Source organism: Cyprinus carpio, chromosome A1, assembly GCF_018340385.1.
Source record: "Cyprinus carpio isolate SPL01 chromosome A1, ASM1834038v1, whole genome shotgun sequence".
NCBI classification, from domain to species: domain Eukaryota; kingdom Metazoa; phylum Chordata; class Actinopteri; order Cypriniformes; family Cyprinidae; genus Cyprinus; species Cyprinus carpio.
The window spans coordinates 16,528,383-16,536,345 of record NC_056572.1 but is presented as its reverse complement, the minus strand read 5'-3'; positions in this window follow the sequence as shown (position 1 = coordinate 16,536,345).

Sequence of the window (7,963 nt, the reverse complement as noted above, 5' to 3'; positions counted from 1 at the left end):
TGATGTTTTACTGTCCTAGCAAATCATGCTGATCCTGGACCGGTTGTGGCCAGTGAATTAAGTGGATTAACCACAGACCCACCCGTCTGTGATGTTTTATTATTCCAAGAACACAGACTCCATATTTACTTTTTCCAAACCCTTTTTCCAAATGTTTTCTTTGAAGAGTTTGAATGATTTGAATGATGTAAATCTACTGCAGAAAGGAAATGGGTGTTGTAGCTGTGCAGGTTTGTTCCATACATACCCTGTCTATTTTGATCAGTACTAGACCGTATTAACCACCTCATACTGTTTCCACGACTTGTTTTATAAACAGGTGAAATGAGGTCGGTCGGTTGAACATGCAGCATGTGCAGCACTGCCTCCTTAAACTAGTCCCTAAACTAATCCTGATCAGATTAACTAGAACACATGGTGTGTTCTGACAGATGAGATGATCAGCAGATACACAGCAGTCTGACATTCGGAGAATCATGAATCTCTTTGACACACATATAAAAATATTCCCTTCAGTGTTTTCTAAAGTAAATCACGTAATGCTGCCGTTTTCTGACACACCTTCATGATCTGGGTGTGTCTGCTTACTGAGCTCACGCTAGTCAGCAACTGAGTTTAACCCATTTACCCACATCAAATGCATAATGTGGTGCTCTGTTTGCCTGCATTTCCATTGACCGTGAATGAATTCAGATCATATACACTAGTTTTTAAAAGTTTGGAATAATCAAGCATGCTTTAGAAATACTGTACGTCTCTTCTGCTCACTAAGGCTGCATTTAATTAATCAAAAATGCAGTAAAAACATTAATATTGTGAAATATAATTACAATTTTAAAAAGCTGTTTTCTTTGTGAATATGTTGTAAAATGTAATTTATTCCTGTGTTCAAAGCTGGATTTTCAGCATCATTACTCCAGTCTTCAGTGTCTCACAATCCTTCAGAAATCATTCTAATATGATGATTTGCTGCAAGAAACATTTCTGATTTTTGGGGGGGAAACTGATACACTAGCATTCTAAAGTTTGTGGTAATTAAGGTATTTATTTAAAAAAAATAATAATAATTTCAAACTTTTGATCTGTAGTTTTTGAGACTGTGTCTTAAATGTAATTGTATCAAATTTAAGGCAGTAAAAAGTCTTTATTATCATTTCAAGGGCCTTAAAGGCAATTTAAATTTTTCCTTTCTCTTTGGAGTGTTACAAGCTCTTGGTGAATAAAGAAGATCTGTAAAGTTGCAAAGTCTAAAGTCTCAAATCCAAAGAGATATTCTTTATAAAAGTTAAGACTGTCCACAACCCCCTAAAATGCCTCGTTCTAACACACCCCCACATCTCTACATCAGTATGTGGGAAGATTTGCATAACACCGCCCAGATGTTCACACAAAGAAAGAAGGTATACCTTTTATTCTCATTTTAGTATTGTTCTTGCTGCCGCCGCCATGTCGTATAGACGTTGTGTGTTTCACTGTGAAAGCAAAACTACTTTGTTTGGCCTTCCAAAAGTGGATGATATCCGCTTCGTCATGCCTGGAGCTGATCCTTGCTGGTCGCTGAGGAAATACATCAACTTTGCACTGTGGATCGCCAGATCGGCTTTCACCGTAAACAAAGCGGAGTCCAGCCCGGGGTCGAGGAGAAACAATAATGTACAATATGTGGAAAATAATATGTTTTTTGAACCTTAAACCACATGAACACATTTGTGTCGATATATTGGGTTGGATTGTCTGTACAGTATCTGTGACTGGACAAATGACCCAACAGAATTTTCCTGACATTTTTGTTACTTGATTGAGTCTCCAGGCACCTGTAGCATGAAGCTGGATTAGCTGGCTAGCCAGATAAGCTTCAGTTTAGTTTGTACCAATCTTGAGTTTTAGGTACCATGAAAGTGGCTTGGCTTTTAGCGGCATTCATTGCCATAGTAACACACAGTACAGAGCAGGTTATGTTCTGAGTAAGAGACCTCAAACTGAAATCGGACCAATCAGATGTGAGAAAAAGGGACACATGCACATCTAGTCTCTATATTACATATAACTAAACTAAACTATATAATCTTCACAAATTTCACTTGTGCTGCACTGATAAAGCAATGTATTTGTCCTCTTTCTTGGACAAGTACTTTTTTCAGTGTTAATTTGTTTAAATTCCTCATATCCTTCTCTTCTCTTAAATCTCTTAAACTTTATCAAAAGAGTCTTGAGTCTTGCTGGCTCTCTCGCAAGAAGTGAATCACACTTGCTCTGTGTTGCAAGGCATGTGATTGGCTGTCTGCCATTGATGTCATACATTCATGCGCACATGCTCTACAAACTCAGGATCAAAGCCTGAGTTGACAAAGAAAGTTGTTACCAACAAAGCCGGATTGGTGTGATTGGGTTTTTGCAACTGGAAACTAGTCCTGTAACTCTTGTTTAACTACCATCATGGTATGGCCCCAGGTAGAACAGCTAAGCTTTTAAGGAAAGGAAGGGAAATTATGTAACGTGTCCAAGTATGGTGACCCATACTCGGAATTTGTGCTCTGCATTTCAACAATACATGTGCACAAACTAGAGGTGTAATGATTCATTTGTTTTATCGATGCATTGATTACAAACCCTGACGATGCATATGCATCGATCTTGAAACATGATTTTTGAATTGTAAATCGTCGATTTCGAACTGTAATCAATTTAAAACGCTAAGAATCGAATGAATTGCGATTTCTGTAGCGATTCAATGCTTTCAAAATATATACAAATTAAATTACTACAAGCACAAGTTAATGGAGACATTGAACAGTGTTCGTGCCTCGCATCTCTCCTTCACACGCTTCACTATTTACCCCCTGTGACTGTCACAGGATTGCATTCGTCTGACTGACACATTTTTTGAGCTGCTGATGTGTGATCTCTCCTTAGTACTCATGGCCAGTAATGCTAAAGTGAAGTAGTTTTCCTTTTCTGTAGTTTTTCAATGGCTCTCTGCATCTTACAGACGCCGTTACCTGAGCAGTCGAAAGCTGCATATTTATTGCATGGATGGAGCAGAAATGTAAGTGTCTAAAGCATACGCACAGTTTCATTGAATGATAAATGTGTTTTAACAATGTCATTCAACCGAATGTACGAAGGACTGTTAAAATAACCACAGCATTAACAACAACCTTGAAATAAGAGCGTAAGTTTTATCTGATAATCAGATGCATGAAAGTAGCGTTTGTTGCTATAGCAAACAGACATCAGGCACATTTTCTTTCAGAATCATCATTCGCCGATGGACAGGAAAAGATAATTACTATAGCATTTTATTTTATGAAAATGAGATACAGAAGTTTTCACACTGAAAGAGAAGTGATCTTGCACTCATAGAATTTAAGACGTGCCAGGCTATATCTGCACCTAATCTGAATAAAAAAGCAGAATGAACTGATAAAACAGTAAGACAATAAACACAATAAATAAATACAATTTATGAATGATGCAGTGCTAATTGACATATCATTTATTACAGTACAGAAAATAAAGTATATTTTATACCTTTTTCTGTGCAGAAAATTTAAATAATTGTTTGTAGTATATAAAACAATCATAAAATTGTCATAAAAACAATTGATTATTGTCCAGTAGTGTATTTGATTTCTTATAGCAAATTCAAAGTAATAGATATAATAGATATAAAAAAAGTATAATAATACATAAAATTATTTCATTTGACATTTCTTTCTGTCACTTCTGAAATTATTTTAAAAATCTTTTTTAAAATCAAGTGTTTTTTTTTCTATAACCTATGGTTCTCTAATCATAAAGGCTGCTGTGTAATTTGCCTCCTGTCTAAGCATTTAAAGAATTTAAGGGAAGCATTTAAATAATCCTGTGAATGCACTTTGCAGGTTGCAGGATCAAATTGTTAATAGAATCGAATTAAATTTAATTGTGAATCGAATGGAATTGAGTCGTTCTAAATTTGCAAATATCGTTCTTGAATCGAATCGAAAACCTATGAATTGTGAATTGAAACGCTGTCTACCCAAAGATTCACAGCCCTAGCACACACACAGCAGTGAGTAGTGATCAAGTGTAAAACTGCATTTTATGGGTTGTATTGGCCGTTTAAAGGTATTTCAACAGGTAAAAAGGACTGAATGAGCTATAATCTGTCAAATATAACAAACATGAATTTAATCAAGTCATTTTGAGGCAGAAAGAACAGTTCACTCAATAAGTATTGTCTGTAATCACTTTTTGGCAAGTCGAAAACAGCATTTTATGGGTTGTATTGGCCATTTAAAGGTATTTCAACCGGTAAAAAGAACTGCATGAGCTATAATCTGTCAAATATAACAACCATGAATGAAATCAAGTCATTTTGAGGCAGAAACTACATGTTACTACATATTTCATCTGGTAAAAAGGACTGGATTGGTTGGTAAAATAGGCTTCTATTATTGACTATAATCACGTAAATATCATGCCAGATTACACTATAACGTCAAACACTTCTTTTGATTATTCTGTCACAAGAAAATTTCTTTGCTGTTAGCACGGACATAAGGTTATGTGTATTTGCAGGTTATGGCCATTTGATCCTGATAAAAGCAACTGTAGACATGTAGAAACTGGGGCGATACACCTTTAACATGCTGTGTACGCTCCCACGGAAGGTAATCAGTTTTCGCCAGATGATCAATGTTTTGGCACGATACCAGAACCACGCGCATCGGTATACTAGCGCAGTTTAATTTTCACACATTGTATTTATAGCTCCTAACCAGCTGTGCTGAGGAATTATTACCTCAAAATGTATGTCGAAATGCAGTTTTTCCTATTGCTTGCATGCCAATGATGCCAAACTCTGTCTTATATTATTTAATCTGACTGTAATTTCAGTATCCCAGGGTCCTGCAACAGTCTATATTGTTATCTCATGTTCATTAAAGCTATGACATAAAAACTATTATGACTTGTCATGCTTCCATGCACAGTTTCGACTGTAGCAGCAATGTTACTCAGTGCTATTAGCCTATATTCGGTGATGTGCTATATCACACAGGAATCTAGAGCAACATGGTCCCTGGAGGCTCAGAATTTTTTTACCAATCACTTTGTTGGAGTTGTTTTACATCACAAAATATCTGGGAGCGACATTTATTTATTTCATCGTGAAGCCGGGTCTGTCTATTCGCCAGAATATAAAACTTCATTTTTTTTTTTTTTTCTTTTTTACTTATTAGAGGTGCAGAATGCTACACAGCAACTTTTCATCAAGTAATTAAAGTGATCAGGGGTGTAGCAGCCATTTTAAAAGTTGGGGGGGGGGGGGGGGGGCAGCTGTCAGGTGATTTATCATGATTTCAGGTCAGACATACTGCAAAATGTACACACCTCTTTTTTCCCACCTTGCTTTTAAGGAATTCAGGTCAAAGAACTATTTGACTCTCCCGTTAATCAATACCAGTCCACTCTACCTCGATATCCAGCCATAAGTTCTTGTACAGATCACCTGGGTGACGACGTCTTTTAAAGGACTCCCAGTGATGATAAGATTTCGCTGACTATTGAAGATGGCATCTTTTCTTGATATTATCAACAGAGAAATGTACATGGATGAATTGAAACACTGGGTAGCTCCGTTCAGTTTTAGATTTCTCATATTTTCTTGTTTTTGTCATCTTGCTGATGTATGTTGGTATTTTTTGGTATTTGGTGTGTCTAGGGTGGTCTTTGATTCTAGGGCTCAGTGTTGGTACAAGCTCTCCCAGTCTAGGGTTGGGAGAGGGGGTAACGGGAAAAATTAACCAAAAATGAGGAACAAATAGAAAACATGGAGGATTACTTTGAGTCGTCTGCCACAGAAATTTGACTTCCACTTGTTGTTTTTAAAGAAAGTGGAAGCAATTAATCTTCAGGAGAGGGTCTTAGCCAGAGCAACAAACAAACGAGTTACTAACTACCGGGAGGAGAACTAAATGAGAATTAATACTGGTAAAAGAAAAGAAATAAACAACTTAAGCTTTCCCCTACTTCCTTACTAACCAAAAACAGGGATAAACATGTTTCAACAGCAAAAGTGGCACCCTCTCCCTACAGCTTCCTATGACACTAAAATAATGAACATAAGATAAATCACTGCCTGATAACAAAAGGGCCACAGCACTGTTTTTACATCAGAGCACACACAAATCACAAGGTGTGCAAAGTAATGGCAATACATAGAAGATCAGCAACAAAATTCTACACTCAGTATCTGGAACACACAAGTCCGGTGCAGGGGAGAAGTGAACCTCCTCAAGCAGTGTTCACGCTGCTCTTTTGAAGCAGCACACTTTGCAGCACAATCCTTACAAGCAGGAGGTGTTGCTAATTAACTGCAAGGCAAGCAGAGTGAAGGAGAGAGAGAGACAGAGCTCAAAAGCAAAAATTATACTCATACAGAGTAAGATACATACCCAAACACATTTATACACATCATATAAATGTGTATATAGGGCTGTCAAATGATTAATCATGATTAATCACATCCAAAATAAAAGTTTTGTTTACATAATATATGTGTGTATACTGTGTATATTTATTATGTATATATAAATACACACACATGCATGTATATATTTAAGAAGAATATGTTATGTTTATATATTAAATATATTTATATATAATATAAAATATAAGAATATAAATATATAAATGTATATACATGTAAATATTTTCTAAATATATAATTTATGTGTGTGTATTTATATATACATAATAAATATACCCTGTACACATACATATATTATGTAAACAAAACTTTTATTTTGGATGTGATTAATCGTGATTAATCAATTGACAGCCCTAGTATAAACATAACACCCCCACCACCAAGAACACAAGCTAGAGTTTGTGACCAAATACTTTCACTCTTAACGTTAACGTTAGAAAATACAAATAAAAAAATTACAAGAGACTAAAAAACACACCACCTTGTTATGTTCTAGGGTGCCGTGACTGCTGGCTAGGGGTCAGTTGCGGAGCCAGGATGTTTTTATAGGGGTGGCCAGATAGGGGCCAGCAAGCAGTCTGGGGTGGCACAGAAATCTTCATTATTTCAATATAAAAAAGTGTTTGACTATAAATTACTGGACTGTTTTAGTGCCTAAAACACAGCTAAATACAATTAATTTGTACTTAATTGTAATTGAGATAGTTGTGAATTAGATCAAGTAATAAGGAGTGAAAATGACAATTTTTGTAGTATTACTCACCTCCAGGTATTTTAATCAGGGGGCTCACTATAGCTTTATTACTCAGTCAGCTTGGTTAAGACATGCAGATAACTACATAGTTCAGTTTAGTCAACCTTCACTGATGTTATATTGTATTATATTATTCAGTGATTTTATATAATCAATGAACTCTAAAAAAATAATAATAATAAACAATGAATGTTTAAAATTCTATTAGTTGTCAAAATAAATTAATTGCAACAGTTCTATCATACCTAAATTGAACTCTGTACAAAGGGGGGGGTGGGGGGTGGGATGCACCCCTGTTCTCTTTTGAATCCCTTTGTGCAAGAATATGAAAAAGGGCGGAAGTCAACAGCACATAAATACCCAATTGTAAAATCTGTTATTTTTTACTTTATCAATTAACAATTTTTTTTGCATATTTTCTAGTACAATTGCACTGTGCTCACATTTAGTTGTGCATTAAATTAAAAAATAATAATAATAATAACATATCAGCTTGTGCCTTATATTGTGATCTTGAATTGCAGAGAATATTTTTTTTAAAAAGTAAAAGTGACGTGACATACAGCCAAGTATGGTGACCCATACTCAGAATTCGTGCTCTGCATGTAACCCATCCAAAGTGCACACACACAGCGGTGAACACACACACACACACACACACCATGAACACACACCCGGAGCAGTGGGCAGCCATTTATGCTGCGGTGCCTGGGAAGCAGTTGGGGGTTTGGTGC